Source organism: Pararge aegeria, chromosome 23 (assembly GCF_905163445.1).
Source record: "Pararge aegeria chromosome 23, ilParAegt1.1, whole genome shotgun sequence".
In the NCBI taxonomy this organism is placed as follows: domain Eukaryota; kingdom Metazoa; phylum Arthropoda; class Insecta; order Lepidoptera; family Nymphalidae; genus Pararge; species Pararge aegeria.
In genome coordinates this window covers 2889250-2917127 of record NC_053202.1, presented here as the reverse complement: position 1 = coordinate 2917127, position 27878 = coordinate 2889250, and positions in this window count along the sequence as shown.

Sequence of the window (27878 nt, the reverse complement as noted above, 5' to 3'; positions counted from 1 at the left end):
CATTAATGTTTTTTTCAGTGTCTGGGTGTTTATATATATGTATATTGCTATTAACTTATGTATATTGTTCATAAAAATATTCATCAGTCATCTTAGTACACAAGCTACGCTTACTGTGGGGTTAAGTTTGTATTGTAAAAAGAAAAAAAAATATGCTAAGCAGAAATTTTAATGGTCGCGAGCGCCTTTTTTATAATAATTAAGTGGGGATAGATAATATCGGTGTTTCGCAGGATCCTAACGTTATTTGAATAAAAACACAATTAGACACGCGTCTTGTTTTGATCGTTGGATTAATTCCCGCCCGCCGATAATGGTTTAAACACCGAAATTGTAAACTTGGGCTTGAAATACAAAGAACGATGTTAATTAAATTCTTATCGACTTTGCCCCTTTTTATTTTGTAGACAACGTTTAAATGCAAACCGAAATATTACTTTAAGAGGTACATGTATACAATGGGTAAATAAAAATTGATATATTCCTTCACAGGTTTTAGAGGTACATTATTTAGTGTCTCTGAGACTTATCTGTCAAAACAAACAATCTAGTTTTTGAGTAACCACATGACACAGCCCTAAAATCACATGCAAAATTAAAATCATGTGTCTCCTGTCACTTTATTAGGTACGCATCGCATAGCGTAGGTACTATGCGCGTGTCAGTCTTTCATCTTGAATAGGGTTGCCATAAGTAAACACTAAGAATGTTTTAAATTGGTTCGTATGGAAGCATTGTTTAGTTTTTGATTTAATATTTTTACGGGGTGATTCATTATGAAATATTCTTATGCAAAGTATAACGTTAGGTTCGTATCATTTTTTGTCTGAATCTTCGGAACTTTAACATGCCTATTCCCTTTTGTTTTGTTTAGGGTTTTACAATATTGTATATACTTATGTATTATTGATATTAATTCTATAGGTATATATTAATTATCAGTATTTATACATTATATTGTAAGTTTATTATATGTATAGGTATATTATGTAAATATATATGTTTATTTATATGCACCACCTACCTCAACGCCTTTGGTTGCCTGGAAGAGACCGCTATGTAGCGATAAGGCCGCCAAATTGTATACTTTTTGTTAAATTTCTATTTATAATTTTACTAAACGTTTATGTGGTTTACAATAATAGTGTATTCATTCATTCATTCATTCATTAGGTATATTATCACTCCCTGAAGCACTTGGCGACCTGGGCGGCCTGCTAAGCTTCCGGAGTGATCTCGGCCGGCTGGAGTGACCCAGTGGCAATACGTACAATGGAAGTTTCCGGCCAACTACGGAGATAGTCAAAGTCAAAAATATCTTTATTCAAGATAATTTTGACTTTGACTATTAGTCATTTATTCACTATACAAGTAGTGAGATGATGGCGATAACCACATTCGTAAACTTAAAACTAAAGCTACGAGGGTTCCAAACGCGTCCTGGTCTAAGAAGAAGCCCACAACAAACTTAGCCGAGTGTTTTTTTTTGTTCTCACCATCTCACAATGTCATTTTAAATTATTAGAAGGGCAACCTGGTTAGAGCAATAATTTACACCCAAGCTTTTTTATCGATTACGTAGTCCTATATACTATAATAGGACTTTTCTATAAGCTTACGTTTAATACAAACTTTGATTTTCTTAAGAGACATAACGTAGGCGCAGCGGTGGGCGTTGTGGATATAAGTGGGAGGTCCCCAACACTGGCAATTCGGGAATTAACAATTTCTGAATTTTCTCTGGGCTGGTCTAGTGGGAGGCTTCCGGGATGGTTACCGACGACGTTCGATTAGCGATTCAGCGTTCGGGTACTAGGTCACATAGAGGTTGATTAAGGGGATAGGTATAATGAAACTGCCATACCTCTAACTTGTTACCCCGTTACCATCTTAGACTGCATTATCACTTACCAGGAGAGATTACAGACAAGGGCTAAGTTCAATCAATTTCATTCGGTTAGTAGACTTCTATGGCTTCACTTAGTACCTCAAATATAAGCACAGAACGGTAATGAGCATTTTTTTTTTAATTCCACTGCAAGTTAGCCCTTGACTTCAATCTCACCTGATGATATGTGATAATACAGGGTACGATGGAAGTGGAATAACCTGTATGACATTTGTATTACAACCATACTCACATTCGGTTTCTAGAAGACACCCTACCGGAACGCTTAATCGAGGCACGTTTTTACTAGAAGGGTGGTAATTTATCACGGACACAGCCTCCCACAAGACCAGACCAGAAAAAATTGAGAAATTTCAAATTCCCAAATTGGAATGGGAATCGAACCCGTAACCTCCAACTTAAAACCACAGAGCTAACCGCTTCGCCAGCGAGGTCCTCTTATAGTTTAATATGATTCCGAAGCTTTTCAACGCAGTCCAAAGTTTCTGTACTTATTCACCCCCTCGCGTGTATGGAGGGGGGTGAGTGTAGATCTCAATCGGATGTTCTTGTCAAAAAATTAATTGTTTAAAGCCAGCACCGGGAAACGTGCTCGCGTCGCTTTATATTAATTCAATTATTTGTATGTTTGTTACGACATTACACGTTACTGCTCGTAACACGTAATTATTATACGACATTACACGTAAGCATATGCTTGGACCTAAATTTCCAGCCTAATGGCGCAGTGGACAGCAACCCTGCTTTCTAAGTCAAAGACCGTGGGTGCGATTCCTACAACTGGAAAATGCTTGTGTGGTAAACATGTTTTTCAGTGTCTGGGTGTTTATATGTATATTAAAAGTATTTATGTATATTATACAATAAAAAATATTTAACAGTCATCTTCGAAACTATAACACAAGGTTCGCTTACTTTGGGGCTAGATGGCGATGTGTGTATACTCGTAGTATGTTTAAAAAAAAATTTACTTAAAAAAAAAATCAACACTAAAAAACATTCATTCATCACACAAACATTTCCAGTTTCGGGAATCGAACCCGAGCCATTGACGAAGAAAGCAGGGTTATGGCAACTGCGTCAATCGGCCGTCAATTCGTATGGTTTTCGACTTATTATCATTTCGGCCATCTCCTTTGTCCGTCAATAAATTAATACAAAAAAAAAGTAGAGTTCACGTGACCTCTAAAATGTGAACATTTAAAAGCCCAAAGCTATTATTATTCTAATATAGCAGATGGGCGGTTGTGACAAATGACAATAATAATTAAAGCTAAAGGTGACATCGCCCTAATGTCTATACGCACTCATGCTTAATTGTCTATGGCTAGTATTACGTTATCTGTGAATTAACGGGAATTAATAGCTCTTTAGTCTACGTTCTCTTGCCTGTCTTTTGACTTTGCACTTAAAAGTATGGAGGGTAGAGGTAAGGAGAGTCATCTGTGTATATGAAAAAGTGTCTTCAAAATGTATTAAATTAGGATGGCGCCACATTTGCATCAGGGTAACTCTTAAAAGAAGCGCCAAATATAAATATTGTTAGAGTAGGCTTGAAAAATAAACAAGGAAGTATGGAGATACAAGGAAGTAAGGTTATACTTATTTTTTTTACAACGTAAGTTGTTGAAATTCTCGATAATTAACTACTTTAGTCGATAATGACATTCAATTTTTTAACTCGGCATACTTCAATTCATCTACGATTGCTACATTCATACCATACCCTGTGCATCCACCAGCGCCATTGTGGAGGATTTTTGAACTGTTATTTAGCGCAACAACTGGACACTTTTTCAACTTTTCTCCCATATAAGATGACTCTCCTTACCTCTACCCTCCATACTTAAAAGGTAACAAATGTATCGTGAATGTGGTCTTGACGAAGGATCGGTCGCTCATATTTTGTTTTCCTGCCCGAAATTCCTTTATAAGCTTTACGACGTCCTTCCTCCAAATATTCCCCGTCTATTAAATGTCCAAAGTTTTCTTTGGCTTGTTTTTAGTCGCTATGTAGAATTTGTATGTAAATATATTCAATGTAACAAAATTAAGCTTTAAATATATATCATTACTAGCTGTTGCCCGCGACTTCGTCTGCGTTTGATTTTGTTTTTAAATTATTCAGTATCGCTAAGCCTTAAATGAGTATAGTAATATATATATGTATAATATGTGACTGTCAATTAATTAAAGACAAATAATTTGCAATAAAATAAAATTGCGACTATAATTAAAGGTAAGCTATCCTATCTCTTAAGTTGGAGCAGACTGCTCACGGAGTGCCAATTTAATTTAAAATCTGTTAAGTAGTTTAGGAGTCTATCGCGGACAAACATCGTGACAGGAGATTTATATATATTACTAGCTGTTGCCCGCGACTTCGTCTGCGTTTGATTTTGTTTTTAAAGTATTCAGTATCGCTAAGCCTTAAATGAGTATAGTTGTATATACATATAACATGTGACTGTCAATTAATTAAAGACAAATAATTTGCAATAAAATAAAATTGCGACTATAATTAAAGATCTAAGCTATCCTATCTCTTAAGTTGGAGCAGACTGCTCACGGAGTGCCAATTTAATTTAAAATCGGTTAAGTAGTTTAGGAGTCTATCGCGGACAAACATCGTGACAGGAGATTTATATATATTAAGACTAGCTGTTGCCCGCGACTTCGTCTGCGTTTGATTTTGTTTTTAAAGTATTCAGTATCGCTAAGCCTTAAATGAGTATAGTAGTATATATATATATATGCTACTCTCACTACTATACTCCTATACTCATTTAAGGCTATATTTATATATATATATATATATAACATGTGACTGTCAATTAATTATAGACAAATAATTTGCAATAAAATAAAATTGCGACTATAATTAAAGATCTAAGTTATCCTATCTCTTAAGTTGGACCAGACTACTCACGTTGTGCCAATTTTATTTAAAATCGGTTAAGTAGTTTAGGAGTCCATCGCGGACAACCATCGTGACAGGAGATTTATATATATTAAGACTAGCTGTTGCCCGCGACTTCGTCTGCGTTTGATTTTGTTTTTAAAGTATTCAGTATCGCTAAGCCTTAAATGAGTATAGTAGTATATATATATAACATGTGACTGTCAATTAATTTTAGACAAATAATTTGCAATAAAAAAAAATTGCGACTATAATTAAAGGTAAGCTATCCTATCTCTTAAGTTGGAGCAGACTGCTCACGGTGTGCCAATTTAATTTAAAATCTGTTAAGTAGTTTAGGAGTCTATCGCGGACAAACATCGTGACAGGAGATTTATATATATTAAGATGATAATAAAAAAAATCTTTGAATTATAACACTGACCAAAGACCATTCCAAAATAGGGCGTTCGTAATGGAGTTTACGAACGCCCTATTTTGGAATAACTAAGATTTATAAAAAGTATAGTTCTATAGTTATATAATGTTAACCTTTTGACAATCACCTTTGTGGATCTTCCAACTATACGTGACATTGGCGAAGTACAACGTGCCGATTTGGCACACCTAATAGCCAAAAAAGCAAAAAAGAAGAAGAACAAATTTCTCTTTCATATTGAATGAATGAATGAATGAATGAATGAATGAATGAATGAATGAATGAATATACTTTTATTGCACACCACAAAATGGACAAAGAAAAAAAAGAAAAGTTCAACAAAACAACGTTATATACGTTTTTTTTGTTAAAATTTGGCGGTCCACGTATAATTTACATTAATTATACGTGGACGATATTTTTGTTACTTTTAAATGTAAAGTTAATTTAAATATTGTTAAGAGAATAATATTAACAAATACCTACCTACGGTAAGCATTTTTTTATTTTATTTGTTTTTCAAAACATCCTTTACATGAAAAAGACCTGAATTGATTGTTGACATACTCGTAATAAGACAAATCATAATAAATGGTAAAACTTAAGGCCGTAGTCCACTACGCCCAGTGCGGATAAGATAAAATAAGATATACTACGACAATACACACATCGCCATCTAGCCCCAAAGTAAGCGTAGCTTGTGATATGGGTACTAAGGTGACTGATGAATATTTTAATAATAACATACATAAATACTTATAATATACATATAAACTCCCAGACACTGAAAAACATGAATTTTCATCACACAAACATTTTCCAGTTGTGGGAATCGAACCCACAGCCTTGGACTCAGAAAGCAGGGTCGCTGCCCACTGCGCCAATCGGCCGTCATATTGGTGGTGGACTCCACACACCTTTTGACCTTTTGAGGATATTATGGAGAACTCTCACGCGTGCAGGTTTCCTCTCATGTTTTCCTTCACCATGGAATCATCATCATTATCACATTATCCCATTACGGGCCCACTACAGGGCACGGGTCTCCTCCCACAATGAGAAGGGGTTAAGGCCGTAGTCCACCACGCTGGCCCTGTGCGGATTGGTGGACTCCACACGTTTTGAGGGCATTATGGATAACTCGCAGGCATGCAGGTTTCCTTCCGATGTTTGTAGAGTATAAAGTCACCAATCCGCACTGGGCCAGCGTGGTGGACTTCGGCTTTTACTCATTCTAAGAGGAGACTCGTGCCGTTTAGTGTGTTGGTGGAGGGTTACATAAATCGATTTGTAATCTCATCTGAACCACTGCATTAACTGGGTAAATTTTAACCCTTTGTTAAATACTAAAACCCTTCTATCTTAGACTAATTCGAAACTTACCCTCGCTATCATTGAACGAATAAAAAAAAAGTTTTTATTCTTTTTAAATTGATAGACTTAAAAGTTATCATAAGCTTATTATCTAAATACTATTTGATTCCCTTGTTCCATAACTTTCAAAAACGTACTCTAACTGTGGGTTACTAAGGTACATAATTCTGTAAACAACGGAGCTTCTACATTTTAAATGCTTTGCAACATGAGCCGATAGTATTTACCTATTCATTTTTCAAAAAAGGAACTTAACGCCCAAATCGACGCATTAATACACTACAAAGGAAAAAATAAACTGCTTTGTGTCACTTGACAAACATATTTTTAGCACTTATTTATTGTATTAGCCACTTTTATCTCGATAATAATAAAGAATAAATTCGTTTGAATAGTTTTTTTATAATGAACTGTTAACATTGTGTTCTACTACAGAAGCAGAAAAGAATAAAACAGCGCCCTTCTTTTTTAAATTTGTAATTCGTAGGTTCGAGTTGCGAATGCGGCGTTCTAATTTCAAAACATCGGTAGGTGTCATTGGACACTCCCTTCTAAATGCAAAAGCAAGAAAGTTTTTCGATATTTTTTAAAAATATATATATATATTTTTCTTATCCCACTTTAAAATCCTTTAGTTTGTTGATTTGACTTCCATTCACGCAGCAACGGATGGTCTCTTTATACATAAAGATACGAGCTTATAAACTGGAAAGTGACAGGCTACTTTGTATTTCACGAAAAAAAAGTGCACGGTTCCTATGGGATGTACGGTTCCTATTACTTAAAGCAAAACTGATGTATTACCTTTTCATGCTATAATGACGAGTTAAATGAATTATGATTAAACTTGGCATTAACAGATATTTACAAAAAAAATAACCAAAAAGAATCAGGAATGTTTGAAAAAAAGTTGTCAAGGATTATCTTGGTTATTTAATACAGCGCGCATGCAAATATGCGGACGAATACTGAAGTGGCTAACTAGAGTAAGCTAGTAATAAAATGTGTCAAATGATGCAATGACCACAAAAGTTCATGGGTACTGATAAATATTGTGGTTGAAATAGCAATAAGCGAGCAATGCAGTAATTAAACTGGCATAAATTTAATTCATTCGAATACAAAATTAAACGTCAATTTTAGTTAAACTGTGATCAATTACACGACAGAGAAGCCTGGAATTCCGAAATGATTTCATTTATAAAGCATGATTTCAGTTCCAATTAAATAAGCTTTTAATAATAACTGACCTTTCGTGTATAAAGATGACATTTGATATTTGTTTTTGTTTAAAATAATAAGAATCGTTATTTACATCCATTTATAAAAAAATAAGCAGAAGCAGCCAATACCAGATTGAGCGTTGCCAACGCCAATGGCAGCAGCAAGATTAAGCTGATAGTGTGGACTAACTATGTTTATGACTAGATAGTGTGAAAAGTGCCTAATTCTATATTGTTTATGATCAAAGTTTAAATACCAAAATTAGAATTAAATTCGTTTACTCCGCTGCAAGATGTGGTCGTTTATTCTTCTTCCTAGTACCTGTAATTTAGAGGACCGGCTGATCGGGTTCTCATTTGCTGGTTCAAATAACCAACAAGCGTTTAGAGTTTAACAGCGCATCCAGGTTAGCGCATTTCCCTATAGGACTGCGTCATCACTTCCCGTGAGAGAAGATTGCCAAGGGCAAAACTTTCTGCGTTCCGCCATCGGTGACACAAAAAGTTTGTAATTGGAATCTCATGTTTTTGAACGTGACGCGTAAATGGCGTTCGAATTGTCGTCACTTTGGCACCTCGGATTTCAAAACGTATTAGGTTTTAACAAACGTTTCACGTTGAACTTTATTTCTACAGCTTTAGAGGTTAAAATAAGTTGAATAAATTGCAAATATAACATTGTTAACTCCGCATTATATTGTTTGATAGCTATCGCGATATTTTTGTTTAGTTCAGCTTCTAAGAACACATAAAGACAACTTAGTTTTTTTTTTCATTTTTTTTATTTCTCTAAAAATGCAATAAGTAATAGATTGTGCTACAGAGACATAAAACAATCATAAAGAGAGATAAAGTCGCACACACTCTGATTTTTACTTCGATTTAGTAAATTTGTTCGAGGTCCAAAGTTCGAATCCCGCGTCAGATCAAAGTTGTTATTAAAATAAACGACAAAATGCGATTAATGAGAATTTGGCACTTTTTTATGCACCAGTGCATAAAATTGAGAACTAGCCCGCCTACACATAGATAAATATACTACGACAATACACATATCGCCATCTAGCCTCAAAGTAAACGTAGCTTGTGTTATGAATACTAAGATGAATGATGAATATTTTTTTTTATAACAAATATACAAAAATATTTATAAAATGCATATAAACACCCAGACACTGAATAACATTCCTGTTCATCACACAAACGTTTTCCAGTTGTGGGAATCGAACTCACGGCCTTGGACTCAGAAAGCAGGGTCGGTGCCAACTGCGCCAATCGGCCGTCAAAGATAGATGTACGACTTTAAGAGTATGGTGACTGAAAAAGTAATGTTTGTTTGAGATCAGTAACAAGTTTTTTTTTTTTTATTCCACTACAAGTTAGCCCCTCTGTCTGCAATCTGTGGTGGGGTTGTCTGCAATCAAATCTGGTGGTTAGTGATGATGCAGTCTAAGATGGTAGCGGGCTAACCTATTAGGGAGTATGGTAGTCATACCACTAATAGGTTTCTACGCGGCATTGCACCGGAACACTAAATCGCTTAGCGGCACGTCATTGTCGGTAGGGTGGTAAAATAAAAAAAAATATATATAAATAAATTTTTAATTAAAATTAAAAAAAATTTTTTTTTTAAATATATACAGTCAAACCTGGGTAAGTGAGAAATGGATAAGTGAGAAAACTCTTTAAGTGAGAGTAATAGCCAGGACCCGTCATTTTAAGCTCCCAAAACCTCTATTAGCGAGAAACAGAAACCTTTGTAAGAGAGAGTCGTTTTTCCCTCACGGACCTCCTTAAGTGAGACTGCTACTTATCTATACCTCTATATGCGACAGTCGAGCAAGCAATATTCGAGAAAATTTATGAGTTAGAGAAAAACATTCAAAATATTGTACAAAAACAGAAACCCAAACGAAATTCACGGATTTTTTTTTAATGTAAATAAGTGCTAAATAAAATAAAATTACATAGTGCATGAATATGTCTTGTTATTGCTGCGTACCTCTATAAGAGAGAAACGCTACCCATGTACCTGCATTAGCGAGAAACTCGGGTTAGTGAGAAACCTCTATAAGCGAGAATGAGATTGTGCTCCCTTGAACTCTCGCTTATCCGGGTTAGCGAGAAACTCGGGTTAGTGAGAAACCTCTATAAGCGAGAATGAGATTGTGCTCCCTTGAACTCTCGCTTATCCGGGTTAGCGAGAAACTCGGGTTAGTGAGAAACCTCTATAAGCGAGAATGAGATTGTGCTCCCTTGAACTCTCGCTTATCCAGGTTTGACTGTATATATAATTTTTTTTTAGTAGCCATGGCCAAACACACCAGACAAAAACCAGTTGTCAGTGAAGTAAAGTCTAAAATGCCTGAGGTTTTTACCCAATATTGGGTTACTAATTATAATGGAATTACCCTCTTGTTTTGACTAGTTAATGCACCAATTAACCCAAAAACAATTAATATCCGTTACGTGCATAATGTTTTGCATATATTACTGAGGGACGGACAGATAGACAATAAATTTAACTTCCTTATGATGAGAGAGGTATGCGTTTACAACTTGGTTGGGTGGTTTTAAGGTAAGGGACGTACGACTGAAAACAGTGCGAGAAACCTTTAGCGTTTAATTTCATGAAGCGTTAAACACTGCGAAAACAAATGTTGTATCCGTTGCAGATATTTTTCGTTTTTATTATATTACATTCGGGAAAAGAAAAAACACTCTCCATGTCCAGTAAATTGATAAATCCCTCGAAACGAAGAGTAGTTTTACTCGCAGGTATTTCCTAAAATATTGCACGACTCATAAGCGAAGCGTTGAGGTGGTTATTACTGTCAGTTTACGCACACCGAGTAATTCTCAAACTTAAAATGTCACTTTTTTTATTCTTTATTGCTTTTATAAGTGAATATAAATAGACAAATGTTGATAAAAACACTATTCTTAACACTCATGATATTTTTAAATCTCTGTTTATTATTTAAACTTATTAAAAAATTGTTTAAAAAAGTTACGTGTTGGACGTCCGTGTGCCTGTATGTGCGGATCCCGTATCTTTTGGTCACGATAACGAGCGAAATACTTTATTTATCGAGTTGGTTTTTTTTTTATAGGCTTCAGTATTCTGAGGAATAGAAGCCGGTATAATTAGATGTAGTTTAATTATTATTTACAAATAATCTCAATTTTTTGACGTGACAAGGTCTTCTAATTCGATGGAGCCGGCTGCACGCACGAAAAAACATGACGTATGCGGCGTTACCTCGCTCTGAGGCGTTCCATTCAAGGCTTGAAGTGCAAGCGAGAGCGCGGAACGACCGACAAAGAGGCACAGTCGGTCTCCGCGTTCGACATCTGTCTCTCTCCTACTTGAGTGAGCGATGTGTCCGCGTGGACAGCTTCTATACAATAATACATTTACATAGTTTTGGCAAGGATGAAGTGCAGTGAAATGTGAATGTGGTGTCAATTGTTTATAGCAACGATAATATCTATCAAACAAATAAAATTAAAATTTTCTTTTGAAAAATGCAACCATTCCATCAGTATTTTCTTACGACGTTGTCACGTTCAACTATCGTCAGTAAGCCGACTTTACAGACAACCAATTTTTTATAGGCTTCAGTATTTTGAGGAATACAAGCCGGTATAATTAGATGTAGTTTAGTTATTATTTACAAATAATCTCAATTTTATTGTAATTAATGAGATTATGAGGCGTGCACTTTTGGATTTTCCAACTATTTTTTGTTTGCAACGTTCTCGAATCGAATGCGGTCACGACACGCTCTCTAAGGACAGCGGAATGACTTCTTATCAGCATCTTAATTTAATATATTCATCATTATCGTCTTTCCACGAGGCCACTACAGGCCACGAAAGAGGTCAGTCATCGTCATCATCATCACATCAACCGATAGACGTCCACTGCTGGACATAGGTCTTTGGTAGGGAGTTCCAAATTCCACGGTTCTGAGCCGCTTGGATCCAGCGGCTACCTGCAACGCTAATGTCGTTCCACCTCGTTGGGGGTCGACCAACGCTGCGCTTACCAGTTCGGGGCTGCCATTACCAGCACCTTGGGACCCTAACGTCCATCCTTTGTGTATGTGCCCGGCCCATTGCCATTTCAGCAGCTGGTTCTTGTACGAATCTCCACATTTCTGATTCGATCGCGTAGGTTACGATACTCCATCGCCCGCTGAGTGACTTTGGGCCTTCTTATGACGGCCGACTGGCGCAGTGGGCAGCGACCCTGCATTCTGAGTCCAGGGCCGTGGGTTCGATTCCCACAACTGGAAAGTGTTTGTGTGATGAGCATAAGTGTTTTTCAGTGTCTGGGTGTTTATATGTATTTTCTAAGTATTTATGTATTTATAATTCGTAAAAATATTCATCAGCCATCTTAGTACCCATGACACAAGCTACGCTTCCTTTGGGGCTAGGTAGTGATGTGTGTATTGTCGTAGTATATTTATTTATTTATTATTTTATTATGAGGGCCATAGTTAACGACCATGTTTCAGAACAGTATCAGGAAGGTTGTAGGAAGTGGTCCACCACTCTGGGCATGTGCTGATTGGTAGACTTCAAACGCCCTTGACAATGTCATGGAGAACTCTCAGGCATGCAGTTTTTCTTTACAAGTGATATTTTAAGTGTCAAAATTAAAAACGTTTCTTAGATGATACCTCAAAATCAGTCCTACGATCAATACGTTATCATAGAATACGTCATAACTAGAACGAAATACATACTTTCCAGTTTATACTATTACACCGGATTTATAATTTTTGTATTAGTTATTTATTAATTGCACTAGCAACCTGCATATTACTCGTTTTTTAATATAGCGCACACACAAACACATGGACTGATACGCACGTAAATTACAAGTGCACACAGCATTGACAAAGCGTCATGTAAACATAATTTGACACAAAAAACTCAAATTTTTTCCTAATATAATAGCGAAGTTTAAAAAAATCCTGTGCAATTTATTCACACACGGCAGAAGTGTAATTTCTGAAAAGTAGCCTACGAGAGATTGAGGTGGATGTAGAGTATCAGAACTATTAGGATAAATGTAATGTTTATTATTTAGTTTCCATGGTAACTAGAATAGATAAAAAAATGAATAATGTTTTCTATCTCACTCTGTCCTATTCATTTAAGTGTTTGTGTCGGCTTGGTCCGCAGAGAAAAGCCGACAAGAAACTCAGAAGTTCCACAACTGATCTTGGAAAAGAGTAACTACTGAGTTTTTTACTACTATCTCATTCTGTCTCATTCTTATACATGTAAGTGTTTGTGTTTCAATGGACTAGTTTTTTCGTTTCATCGAGTTTGAAATCACAACGATTCTAAAGAAGTTTAACTTCAAAAATATTCCTCGAAACTCCGCTTAATATGACTAGTGCATATTAAATCTATGTTTCGCACCTAATACGGTGGAATGCGTCACAATAATGGTCACTGGTAATGTTTATTTTATGTAAAGCGCGTGTCCTCACTGGGAATTAGTCAAATCCAATTACGCCGCGATGTAGTAGGCGCGTGGCGTTGCGTAACGGTACGATGCCGATAGCGTACCATTACGTGGAGTCACTATTTTATTATTACTAGTTGAGGCATCTTTCTATTCTTATCTTATGGCCGTTCCCCGCGTTTTTAAGTAATTAAAAATATCACTTGTTTCAACGGTGAAAGAAACGATCGTGAGGAAACCTTCTCTCACCGTTGAAGCTAGTGATACTTTTATTACTTAATAGTTATACTAAATCGACTTTTGGGGGCCCGATTTTATAATGAAATAATAGTTTAAAGGATATAGACAGTCGATTTACACGAAATGGTCATAAATTATTGACATCTGCATATCGTCTGCGAAAGGTACAGAGTCATTTGTGGGATTGAGTATACGCTTTTATAATATGATTCCTAAAGTAATTTTGCGACCTACAAAATGCATAAGTTTAAAGATTATGTTAAAACACATTTATTACAGCGAGGTTACTATACAATTGATGAATTCCTTAATGACAAGGTTGCTTGGAAGCATCCGGCTCCGCTTTCATCTCTCACGAGATAGAAAAATGAATATTAAAATGTAAATAGTTGGAAAAGAGCAACTGCTGCGATTCTTGCCGGCTTCTTCTCGGTAGAGTCTGTCTTTCGAAGCTGTGGTAGAGTCACACCAAACAGACAGACTTGATATTTCAAAAGTGCTTATATTAAGGCCTACTTGAAAATTTTCTTCCTTCCTTCCTTTAATTTCAAGTTTTTAGCTAAAGTCCTCTATTTTTTTTTATTATTACGTTGTATTAAGCTATATACAGTCAAACCTGGGTAAGTGAGAACTGGATAAGTGAGAAAACTCTATAAGTGAGAGTAATAGCCAGGACCCGTCATTTTAAGCTCCCAAAACCTCTATTAGCGAGAAACAGAAACCTTTGTAAGAGAGAGTCGTTTTTCCCTCACGGACCTCCGTAAGTGAGACTGCTACTTATCTATACCTCTATAAGCGACAGTCGAGCAAGCAATATTCAACAAAATTTATGAGTTAGAGAAAAACATTCAAAATACAAAAACAGAAACCCAAACGAAATTCACGGATTTTTTAAATGTAAATAAGTTCTAAATAAAATAAAATTACATAGTTCATGAATATGTCTTGTTATTGCTGCGTACCTCTATAAGAGAGAAACGCTACCCATGTACCTGCATTGGCGAGAAACTCGGGTTAGTGAGAAACCTCTATAAGCGAGAATGAGATTGTGCTCCCTTGAACTCTCGCTTATCCAGGTTTGACTGTATATATATATATATATACATATATATATATTGTTTTGCTGGTATAGAAGCGGTAATACGACTACGGCTAAATCCTTCTCAGTGTTAGAGGAGACCCGAGCCTTATAGTGGGCCAGTAATGGGTTAACGATTAACCATTTAAAAGACACCAATTATCGCTGCAAAATAAAATAATAATATCGCAATCCAGTCGCATCAAACGTTTAACAAACAAACATGCGAGCGAGTGTCACACTAATGACCTAAACATGGCCGAAAATACATTGCGTGCGTCCAATCGGTAAATTAAAAAGCGTAATACTTGACTTTTGACTCGTATTTAGCACTAATGGTAGACCGCGACTCCGCCCGCAGAGAAAAGCCGACAAGAAACTCATATATTGCTCATATTTTGTTTGTTGTACCACCTTCTTATTTCTTATTACATTTTCTTGTATGCCTTTGGTTGCCTGGAAGAGATCGCTATTTAGCGATAAGGCTGCCAAGTTGTACGTTCTACCTTATCGTGCTGTTGTATTTGTATCTCTGTAAATTTTCTCTGTGGTGTACAATAAAAGTGTATTCATTCATATTGCGTTTTTTTCACAACTAATGTTGGAAAACAGAAACTACTTAAGTTTTTACTACTACTACTGCTGAACTCAGCTGTAGTAGTATTAAAAAACTCAGTAGATTCTACAGAGACGATATAGACAAGAAACTTCTTGTCCACACCGCATCTGTAGAATCTGTCTTACGATGGTAGAGTCACTACATACTGACAGAGTTGTTGTAAATAAATGCATTTTGAATTGAATTTTTATTTTGTACTTGAATTTATTGCACACCAACCCGCATTAGAGCAGTGTGGTGGGTCTTTGCTCTAAAACCGTCTATATATGAATGTATGAGAGATTAACTTATACACGGCTATGATGACGCTATCGATATCACCGACACAAAGCTCAAATATTGGATTGAAGCGTGCGTTACTTTGCAGAATTCCATGATACTTATATTATAAAATTAAGCTTAATTTGCTATACTCCGCGAAAAGCAGGAGAATCTGTATGGTGTTATTTATAATTTCTTCAATCTTTATACTCCACACTAAATCGATCTTCGGCAATGTACAATAGCCGGCAAGAAACGCAGCAGTTGCTCTTTTCCAACTATTTACATTTTAATATTCATTTTACTATCTCGTGAGAGATGATAGCGGAGCCGGATGCTACCAAGCAACCTTGTCATTAAGAAATTCATCAATTGTATAGTAACCTCGCTGTAATAAATGTGTTTTAACATAATCTTTAAATGTAGTGTAGGAAATTAAGCTTAATTTCCGCTTTTGTCGAGTATAGTAAATAACGCTTTATTCATAATATAAATATCATAGAGTTCCGCAAAGTAACGCCTGCTACCAGCCCATATTTGACATAGAGTATATACATATGTAATACGTACATGTAGTAAGTATATACTTTTCATGAAGTATAGCAAATTAAGCTTAATTCATAATATGACGGACATCTTAATTACTTTTATATGTATGTAGTGTTTTATTCATTAAATTTCGGGCGAATTTCGAAAATTATACATTTAGAGCGCACCCCACGGACAGACAGACCCGAAAATGTGATAATTATCTACCTCCGTCGAAGATCTAACCGCGATAGGGTCGAATAACGGCCTGCGACGTCATGTTTGCATTGTCATGTTAAGTAGACACGTTAGATGGGTCATCGCTTTTTGGGTTCAAACTCAATTTATTTATTGCATAGAAGCAGGCGTTACTTTGCGGAAATCCATGATATATTATGAAAATTAAGCTCAATTTGCTATACTCCGCAAGAAGCAGGAGAGTCTGTATGGTGTAATTTATAATCCAAAAACAAATTAAAATGTTTGTGGAGAGTAGAAGATCTAAAATAATAAGAAGAAGAAACACTTATAAGAAGCACGTATAACATACAGGAAAAGAAACAGTAAGGAGTATACAGTACACAATGTAGACATGCAAAGGCGGCCTTATTGCTGCAAGCAATCTCTTACAGGCAACCTTTGTAGATAGGACTTACAGCAAGAGAACGGGATAGTGCCAAGATGTTGATAGATATTCATAAATACCAAAATGTAAAGATATAAATACATATATAATTTAAATAAATATACGTAATATATGTAAATATATAACAAACATAATAATTATTTGTTTGAATTTTTGGTTGTCGTTATTATTATTGTTTTCTTTTTTAATTCTTAATTTTATATAGCTTATTTTTAGGTTTTAATTTTATATTTTGTAATTATTACTTGTTGTTTTATTAATAGCATCGGGGAGATGAATTAGGCAACTGTAATGCCTTCACGGGGTGCGTTGCTGAATAAATAAATAAATTAAAAATTTCTTTGATCCTTACACTCCACACCAACACGGCACGTTTCGCCCCGACACCGGAGCATCCTCAGGAGACTTTACAATGAATAATTGTTAAGATATTCAAGTTCAAGTACGCCTACTCTGGATCGTGTGAACACACGAAAAGAAGTCGGTAACTGATGACCAAGCGGACGACCCCTATAGTAATTGGAGACCATCGACTATAAACAGAGTTCGGAAAACTTCGCAAGGAACATGACCAAATGTCAAAGGCCAAATGATTTTAAATGTGTGATAAACGACTATACCGGGGGTATTTTTGCATCGCTCGGATCCATGTAGGACTGAAGTGTATCGGAAAACCAGTCGTATTTATATCAAAATACCCACCAACTCCATGTCTAATGACATGGAGTTAGTGGACATTAGCTTTTAATTTAATTTGTAAAAATCCTAATCAAATTAATAAAATATCTGGCAAATATTAATTTATAGTTATCTTAAGTTTAATTATTTACCCACTTTACAAATTTACTGTAACACGTAAACTACGTATCCGTAGTGCAGTCCGGAGTGCTTGACAATTTCTGCTTTGTCAAGCAATCCGGACTGCACTTTTGGATTGTAATTTTTAATTTTCTTCTGTTATATTTTTTCTCATTGTAACATTACTTTTTTTTAACTTTTTGTATTTTTTATTATTTGTATTTTTAAAGTTATACTTCTTTTGGCGCGTTAGGGAAAAATTTTTACGATGCGCGAAAACCGTCACAAAAAACCGACACCATGAAGTTAGGTGCTCCTTAGTTAGACGCTATAGACAACCTTCTCTTTTCCAAAAAAAGTTTTGACAGTGTACACTTTCAATTGTCAAAGTGTACAGGCTCATTCCGGTGATTTAATTGATTCAATTGTACAAAAATAATTAAACAATTATTTTTATTATAGTTTGTATCGGTAATTTTGTAGTAAATGCTGTGCATACCTTTGAGTGGCCAGTCACACGGATTAGAAACAAAATATTTGTAATTTTCCTTTACTATGTATTGCGAACAAGCTGTTGGTGTTCCTTTAATGAATAAATAAAATAAACTTGATATGGCCAACGGCGGACATTAGGACTTTACCAGTTAGGTAGGTCAAATTCCGAGAAAGAGGTGAACCGCCGGATCGAGCTCGGGTGGGCAGCGTTCGGGAAACTTCGTGACATCTTCTCGCATAATATTAATTTACTGTGAGATGGTGATAACAAAAAATATTAATAAATAGCTGAATTTGTTGTGGGCTCTTCTAAGACCAGGGCGCGTTTGGAGCCCTCGTAGCTTTAGGTTTAAGTTGGCAAACGAAGTTATCACCATCCCCTTACAATTATGTAAACATATTATATGTATGAACGCTTCATAAGTGCCTGTGAAGGCCTACATAAATAGAGACATTTTAAATTTGAAAAAAAATTGAATTTGTATTTGACTACAGTCTTCGAACAGTGCGTGTTGCCAGTGATCACTTACGGATCCGAAACATGGTCGCTTACTACGGGCCTCATGAGAAGGCTCAGTTTTTCTCAGCGGGCGATGGAGAGAGCTATGCTACGAGTATCTCTACTACAGAAATGAGAAGATCCGTAGGGGAACTAGAGTTACCGACGTAGCTCAGCGAGTCGCGAAGCTGAAATGGCAATGGGCGGGGCACATAGCTCGGAGAACCGGTGGACGGTGGAGTATTAAGGTGCTGGAATGGCGACCGGTAAACGCACCGTAGGTGGACAGATGACATTAGGCGAGTCGCTGGGAGCCGCTTAGATTGATTTGTGTTATAACTGATGATATTTTTATGAACCTTCTCACCACGCTGGCCCTGTCCGGATCGGTGGACTCCACACACCTTTGAGAACATTATGGAAAACTCTCAGGTAGGCAGTTTTCCCCACGATGTTTTCCTTCACGGTTGAAGCAAGTGATATTTTAATTGCCTAAAACGCACATAACTTAGAAAAGTTAGAGGTGCGTGCTGGGAAGTCACACCTTCTGGGCTATTACCGCTTCTTCTCATTCTTCTTCGCAATAATACAAACATAAATATTAAATACTAATAATATAGGTAATATCCATGAATACATATAGGTAAACACAAAGACACTGAAAAATGTTGCTGTTGGTTGGGAATCGAACCCACAGCCTTGGACTCGGAATGCAGGATGACCGTCAAGTAATAGATTATAAACGAGCGAAACGATCATTATACCGACCCAACCCAAAGTGTATCGACAATAATTAATCGACTATCAAGTATCGACAATAATTGATCGAGTCGATAACGAGTGGATTCCGTGTGTAGTACCCACCCCCCGAAGCCTATTAATATCCCACTGCTGGGCCTAGTCCTCCTCCTTTATAGGAGAGAGGCTTTTTAAATTTTAAAGCATAGGCAAGCCCACCACGGCTTTTAACGACAATTTTCGTGCTGTAGAAGAAGTGTTGTGAGATGTACAAAATGGGAACGAGGGAATCATTTTGATATAATTTTAAAGATGTTAAAATAATGACCGTCTGTTATATATAGCCAATACAAATTTGAAAATTTAATGTATGTTCACAAAAATGTATCAACATTTAAAAGAAAATGTGACTGCAATAATTTGAACGTTAGACGCAAAAATAAACTTGCCGTGCAGTACACTAGACTACACAAAATAAGCAATTCATTTAAAGGAAATTGTAAACAATTTTACAATAAATTACCGGTAGATATCTTAGGGATGTCACTAAAGAAGTTCAAAGTTTGTATTAAGCGAAAGCTTATAGAAAAGTCCTATTATAGTATCAAGGACTACGTAAACGATAAAAAAAGCTTGGGTGTAAACAATTGCTCTAACCAGGTTGCTTCTTAAATATTTTCTAATGACAATGTGAGATGGTGATAACAAAAAGAACACCCGGCTAAGTTTGTTGTGGGCTTCTTCTTAGGCCAGGGCGCGATTGGAACCCTCGTAGCTTTAGTTTTAAGTTCACGATTGTAGTTATCGCCATCACTACTCACTGCTATGTACACATTTTGTATATAATAACGCATCAAAAGTGCCATCTTTGTGCCTATTTGAATAAAGAAATATTTGACTTTGACTTTTGACTATAGACAATACATATGCGAAAAAATTTTTTGGTAAAATAGAACCGACTTTTTAATACAACTAAAAAGCAAGAATTAAATATTTTTGAAATTTTGCACACTGATTATTTTGTTACAGCGTAGGCATCTGCTAGGAAAGGATTTTTGAAAATTCCAACCCTAAGATGGTTAAAAGGGGGATAAAAGTTTGTATAAAATTCTTTGTTTTATCAATTTATTTTTCAAGGTCCATAAAACTTTGATTTTAGGTTTAATCATGAATTCAAACGATTACAGTTTCCCCTAAAAGAATGTTTTACAATGACTATATTGCAGGAATAGACATGAGAGAAAACTGCTTTTCACATGGGCAGTTCTACGTAGCTTGCTCACGCGTAAGCTTACAAAATATTTTTCTAATAGCAGTAAGACATTTTTTAACCTTTGTAGTTGAAATTTACCAAATTTAAAATTGAACTTAACGTGAGCGATCTCGCGGGCGAAAGCTAGTTTACAATATATTAAAACCAGTGTAGTCGTAAAACCTATTTAATCGAACCGGCATTAGAAGCTTAGAATTTTTTTCGCAGTGGAAATGAAAACAGAGAGCTCACTGAAAAAACTTATCGCATCCGAGATGGCCCTAGAGCCAAAGGCGAGGGCGAGTATTGAAGTAAAGGACTGTTTAATGCCCTCGTTGAACAAGCTACTATTGTTATTGTAAAAATAAGAGCCAATTATAACGAAAACCGTTTATTATTTGTAATATATATCCACTTTGCTGTCAATTCTCTTTTAAAATTGGAACGTGCTCGGTGATAAGCGAAATGGCCGCTAATGACCGGCTCGGTGTCAACCATGTTTGTTTTTAAACTTGTAATTATTCAAATTTCGAAAGGCAGATGTGTTCGGATACGTTAATCGATTTTCAACGCGTGCGTTCGGATATTAATACTGATCTTAATTTGATATTAATGTAACCTCTTTTGTGTGGAAATAAGGTTCTCTAATCTACTCTAATGTTTTTGTTATTTTTTAATTTGTATTTTCTAAGGCAAAGATGCTAAGTACAAATTCATATTTTGAAATCGAGGGTTTCATTTTAACGTACTGTTTTTAGTGAAATACTATTACCTAATGATCTGTTTAATTACAAGTACGGTATTCGTTGCAGCAATTAACAGGATTAATGACCCGTGAACGACACTCGTGACAAATGATTTAATGTTATGAATTATTATGGCATCGCGGCCGGCTGCTAAGCTACGAAGCTAAGCAGTTTAAATATGTATCCCGTCGATCAACATTTGATAGGACACTTTGATTTGGATTTTATTGTCTCATTTGATAATCCTTACTAATATTGTTGCGAAAGTATGTTTGTCTGTGTCCTTCCTTAGCGCCATAACTAAGGAACCAATCAACTAGATTTTTGGCATACTTTGAGTTGTTTGAAAGGAAGTAGAGTAACAAAGTCTACTTTTTATCCCAGGAAGCACGGTTCACACGTTATTTGTAAACAAACCTTAACCTTATAGTGTTTATTTTTACTCTGTGACGCTACTAATCAAGCAATCAGATAACGCCAAAACATTCCAAATTTAATTCCAATAATGAAGTGACAGTTGAATACCAACTACGAAATCCTCGTCGCGTGGCAACACTTGGAGGCACGCGCGATAAAACGTTCCGTTTTTAATTAAATCAACATTCTGGAACCAACTAACTCGATCTAATGCGCGATAGATGACGCTTACAAATAGGGTTGCCACCTGGTTTTGGAGTTTAAGTTTATTATTTTGTACTTCTTTTCGACGACCTCCCTGGCGCAACGGTAAACGCTGTAAATTTAATAAAGAGGTCCCGGGTTTGATTACCGGTTCTGGTAAGAGGCTTTGGCCGTGGCTAGTTACCACCCCACCAACAAAGACGTGACGCTAAGCGATTTAGCGTTCCGGTGCGATGTTGCGTAGAAAGCGATTAGGGGTAAGACTGCCATACTCTTTAACAGGTGAGTCCGCTACCATCTATCAAGCAATTTTTATAACGCAATTATTAAGCACGTCACAATACTTCATAATAACCTATGCCCGCGACTTCGTCTGCGTGGACTTCAGAATTGTTTCTAAAGCTTCGTTCATTAGTAATTTTTAATCCTGCCACGGGAACTATTTGAGAGATTGATATAAAAAGTACATGCCCTATTCCATAGCACAGGTGACATGAATAAAAAATTTCAAAGCTCGTAAACAACTTCAATTTACCCGCGGAAACTACTTAAGGAATCGGGATATAAGGTAACTTATGTTCTTTTCCATGTCAAACATGCATGCCAAATTTCATCCAAATCTGTCGTTTTTGCGTGATTGAGTAACATCCGAACTTTCACATTTATAATATTAGTAGGATGACCCAGGTACTATACGTCGGAGCTCGTTATCCGTAGTCGAACATGCTAGCTGCTAGACTGAACAGGCAGTTGACTACGGTACATATTCTTCAGCGGTCATACAACACAGAGACAAGGAGCGGAGAGAAAAACAATAATGAAGCCCATGCATGGAAACAAACCTGAAGGTACACGGCTAGTTAGGCTTGTAATAATACGCGAAATAGTATTAAAACACAAACTAAAGAAATTCTACCTTAGCTTACAGATTGGAGCAGCCATATTGATATGCCAAATGAGTTTTGTTTTGATATAAATAGAAAATTTTATTGCTTTTATAAGTGAATATAAATAGACAAATTTTGACACTATTTTTAACACTCATGATATTTTTAATATTTAAACCAATTAAAAAATTGTTTAAAAAAGTTCTGTCTTGGACGTCCGTGTGTCTGTATGTGCGGATCCCGTATCTTGTGGTCACGATAACGAGCAAAATACTTCACTTATCGAGTTGGTTTTTTATATGCTTAAGTATTTTGTGGAATATTACTTTTCACGGTATAATTAGATGCAGTTTAATTATTATTTAATAAATGAAATGAGAATGAGATTATGAGGCGTGCACTTTTGGATTTTCCAACTATTTTGGTTTTCAACTTTTTATTATTTTTTTTACTTATTACACCTTTGTTTCCTTTATACTGTTAAATATTTACTGTTTGTGTTCGTTTTATTTGTTGTTTTTTATAATTTATTTCAGTTTTTTTTTATTTAACTCTTAGTTTTACAGTAATAACGCAACTGGCAAAGCGGTTGTTTGCTCAGTTTGATACTGGAGCAGACTGAAAATCAGCGCTGAGCATCGTTGCCAATGCACAGCATACGGCTGAGTTTGCGGCCATTTACCATATTTTTAATAATAAATTGATCAACATTTAGTTAAATATCTTGTATTAACAATAGAGTATTATTATTAGTTTATTTTGGGTACACCTACGTATATCCAAAATAAACTAGCCGTGTACTCACTTTATTTCCACCATAAAATAAAGGTACTTACTAAAATGCTAGCTAGATTGCAAGTAGCAACCCTACTTTCAATGCGTCGCTCGCAATTTGACAATCATTCCTATCGCATTTGAATTTAGAATTTGATTTCCTTTGCACGGAAACTATACGAGATTACCCGATTAAAAAATATACAAGCGTAATGCAAAATTGTATTCTATCGTAAAACAAATAAAGCACATTTCACATTGCCGATTGGCTATGGTTGTATGGCGTGCGATTCCATGTAGTATGCACGCCAGTAATTAGAGGATTGTAGTGATAAACCAATGTAATCTCTATTACTGAGCGATAAAAACGAAATTGCTTTATAGCGTCGCGTGTATGCCGTGACGGAACGTCGTTTACGCGGGAAAGGTCTGTTTTGTAAGTTTTTACGAGGAGTAATAATCGAATTAATATCGCGGATCGCTTAATTAAATAGATATCTTTACAAAAGGGCAGTTTTGCCGTTCGTTTCGACTTTTGGTGTCGAATTATTGCAGCATTAGCATTATGTAATTGGAAATGAGTCACTGAATGTCAAAGTTTGTTGATATTAGAACTTTGTTTGGATTTTTAATGTTGGCAAAACTGCTGTCACAGATAACAGATAGTATCTATAGAGTTGATATTCTTGTACCTCTAAGGTATAATTGTGTTGTCTTGTGTTTGTTTATCTTTGTATGTATTTTGTAATTTAGTTTACTGACTATTGGAAAACGCAGTTTTCTTTTTTTAAATAATGATTGACGGATAAAGCAGATGGCCCACCAGAGAGTAAGCAAACCTCCATGGGTTGGCACGTCTTACAAAGTACCGTGCTGTGTCCACCAACCTGGGGCGCAGGTGTTAAGCCTCTTGTGCCAGTATTTAAACTGGCAACTAGCAGGCCAGACCGGAACACAGCAATTCTGCTTGGCGGCAAAAGTAAGCATGACGGTGCCCGGACGAGAGCAGTCCCAAAAAGCCAAACTCCACTACAAAGCTTCCTTAAACTTGCGACTAGGATATTTACGGAAATGTGTTTACGCATCCCTTCCGTAAATATCCTAGTAACCCAGTCCATTTCCTGAAGGGTATGTGGGACTGACCAGCCGAGAGGCTACTGGAATACCCACTAAAACCCAGCGCAACCCACCGCGTTTGAAGTGAAGTGCCAACGGATCGCTGTCGCATGCAACATTGGCAAACTAAGCTAGCCTCGCGCAACTCACCCTACAAACCTATTGCAGCTGCCATACACTCATTCGCTGGAGACAACTCCCAGGTGATAATAAAACCATTCAACAGAAGGGCCGCGTCTGAGGCATTAGCACTCAACAGAAAAAACCTATGCATCCTAGTGCGAGCGCTTACGGGGCACTGTGGGCTTAACAGACACATGTTCAACCTAAAGCTGCAGGACACAGATCTATGTAGACTCTGTAAAGAGGCTGCGGAGACGCCGCTGCATTTAATCTGTTCCTGCCCCGCGCTGATGCATAAACGCAGCACTCTTTTGGGGAAGTATATAATACAACCAGAGGATGCTAAACTTCTTCCAGCAACGAAAGGGCTGCTATTCCTGGCAACCAATGCTTGCTGGGAGATCTAGACAGAGGCGTCACAATAGATCGTAGCCGGTCGAGGTGACACCAGGGACCAGGCAAACATAAGCCGCAAGCAGAAGAAGAAAAAGGAGAAGCTAGGCTCTACTTAGTTACACACAAAGCTTACTTTGTTTTTTCCTTCCATAAATTCCCACGCAGGCGTGAGACGTTATTAAAATGACAATCTAGCCTTAAGACTGATAAGCGTAATTTTTTAACCTTAACTTATAAATTAATATCTAAGAAATCGTTCCAATGACAATAGGACCCAATGAGTAATCTTAGGTTTTCATAACATGGGAAACACTTTGTTCTTGTAATCTAAAAAAAAGTTTTTTTTTGATCCGCAATAAAAGTTATTTAGTTCAGTGTATTAATTCTTTATTCAATCCATCCATTCGGTGTGATCATTCATTCATGCATTCGTGTATTTATTCATACTTTGAATCATATGTTGTAAAGCTCTCTGCTAACAGAATTAAGCACACATTCGACTATTTTGTCGCTAGCTTGGATGGCGGAAATGCCGCCATTGCGTCGCATCTCTCGCACTTGCAATTGGGTTTGTAATTGCACCGAATTATTAATAATTCTCCTAAATATTTCTTATTGGAAACCATCCATTCATATCTTTCATTTGACCCACAGAGGGTTACAGACTTCCTCTCTCCTTAGATAGAAGGTTTTAGAGCATAGACCAATAACGCTGCTCTAACGCGGGTTGGTGGGCTTGAGCTATTATTTATCAACGAATAAAGCGAAAATAATTGGGAACGATGGTATAATGTGCTCCTAAGGCTTTTTTTTATTCCAATACATGTTAGCCCTAGACTGCAATCTCACCTGATGGTAAATGATGATCCAGTCTAAGATGGTAGCGGGCTAACCTGTTAGGGAGTCTTACCAAATAATTACTAAATCGCTTAGCGGCACGTCTTTGTCATGATTTGCTTATTTTATGCTCGGAGATGGTAAAAAAAAATGAAAATTTTAGTGGAAATATATTTCCGATACAGACCCAAAAAAAAATACGCAGTGGTTTCAAAATTATCCTGTATAATAAGTGTTTATGTATATTATTTTTGTGTTATTATGCACAAGCTACGCTTACTTTGGGGCTAGATGGCGATGTGCGTATTAGAGTAGTATATTTATTTCAAAATGTTTTCTCACGCCACTCTGATTTTATCGTAAATACCCTTAATATGGTTAAGGGGTTAACAGAATTTGAAGAGCCAAGTGTCGACGCGCGCGCGCCGCCACGTTTCCGGTCAACACCGCACACTTCCGGCCCGGAAGCGAGGGTAGATTCACAAGTGCTTCGATTAAGTTTTTAAATCATTTACCATTTTTTAAGGGCTCCCTAACCCAAATGGTCAATGCGATCCCTTATGCGTTTTGGTCAGTAAGTATGTCTTTTTGAAGATAAACTTCTTTTGGCGCGATGGAGAAAAATGATGAGAGTGAATATTTACGATGCGCGCGCACACCGACACCTGAATTCTACATCGTAAAGTTAGTTCTAGGTGGCATGCAAATCGATAACTATGTTCAAGTCGTATATTCTAGTATAAACAAACAGTGTGAATAAATAAATGTTATAACGTTAATAAAACCTTTATTATTTTAATAAAATCTTTTTCATTTATTTCAATACTTATCGTTAATCACTATTGCATTTTAGTTATTTTTTTTCGATACGCCAAAGAAGTATAACTTCTAACGCGTGTACACACACACTCTTTTTTTTTTTTAATACACTAAAAGTTAGCCCTCGACTGCAATCTTACCTGTGATGTTGTAGTCTAAGATGGTAGGGAACTAACCTGTTAGGGAGTATGGCAGCTATATTTAACCAATACCCCTAATTCGTTCCTACGCGACATCGTACGCTACATCGCTTAGCGGCACGTCTTTGCCGGTAAATAAATAAATAAATAAATATACTACAATACACACATCGCCATCTAGCCCCAAAGTAAGCGTAGCTTGTGTTATGGGTACTAAGATGACCGATGAATAATATACGTAAATACTTTTAATATATATAAACACCCAGACACTGAAAAACATTCATGTTCATCACACAAACATTGTCCAGTTGTGGGAATCGAACCCACGGCCTTGGCTTAGAAAGCAGGGTCGCTGCCCACTGCGCCAATCGGCCGACAAGGTAGGATGGTGACTAGCCACGGCGAACAGTTGAAAACTTCACAACCTTTTATAAGTAAAAACTAATGTTATCGTTTGGAGTTTATGCAGATTTAGTTAGCTTTAGTGTATACTAATAGATTTTTTTGTCTTTTTAAATGCCTTAGACTTATAGCTAGCTAAAACATTTTCTACCACCCAAGATTCAAATTTACTTTAATGTAGGTAATATAATTTACTTTATAGTAGTACAGCTTTCTATAACAGAGAAGTACTTTCGTACAGAGAACAGCAGCATTGCGCTTCAGCGCGTGTTTGCCAAACCTACTCCAAAGTCAAAGTCAAAGTCAAAGTCAAATATTTCTTATTCAAATAGGCACATAGATGGCACTTTTAATACGTTGATTATATGCAAAATGTGTAGATAGCAGTAAGTAGTGATGGCAATCTAATGTAGTTAACCTTGCAGAGGTGTGGCAGTTATAATATACAGAACACCCAGACACTGAAATATATTCATGAAAATGATTAGTATTCTAACAAATGTGCAGTAGTATTCATATTTTATTATT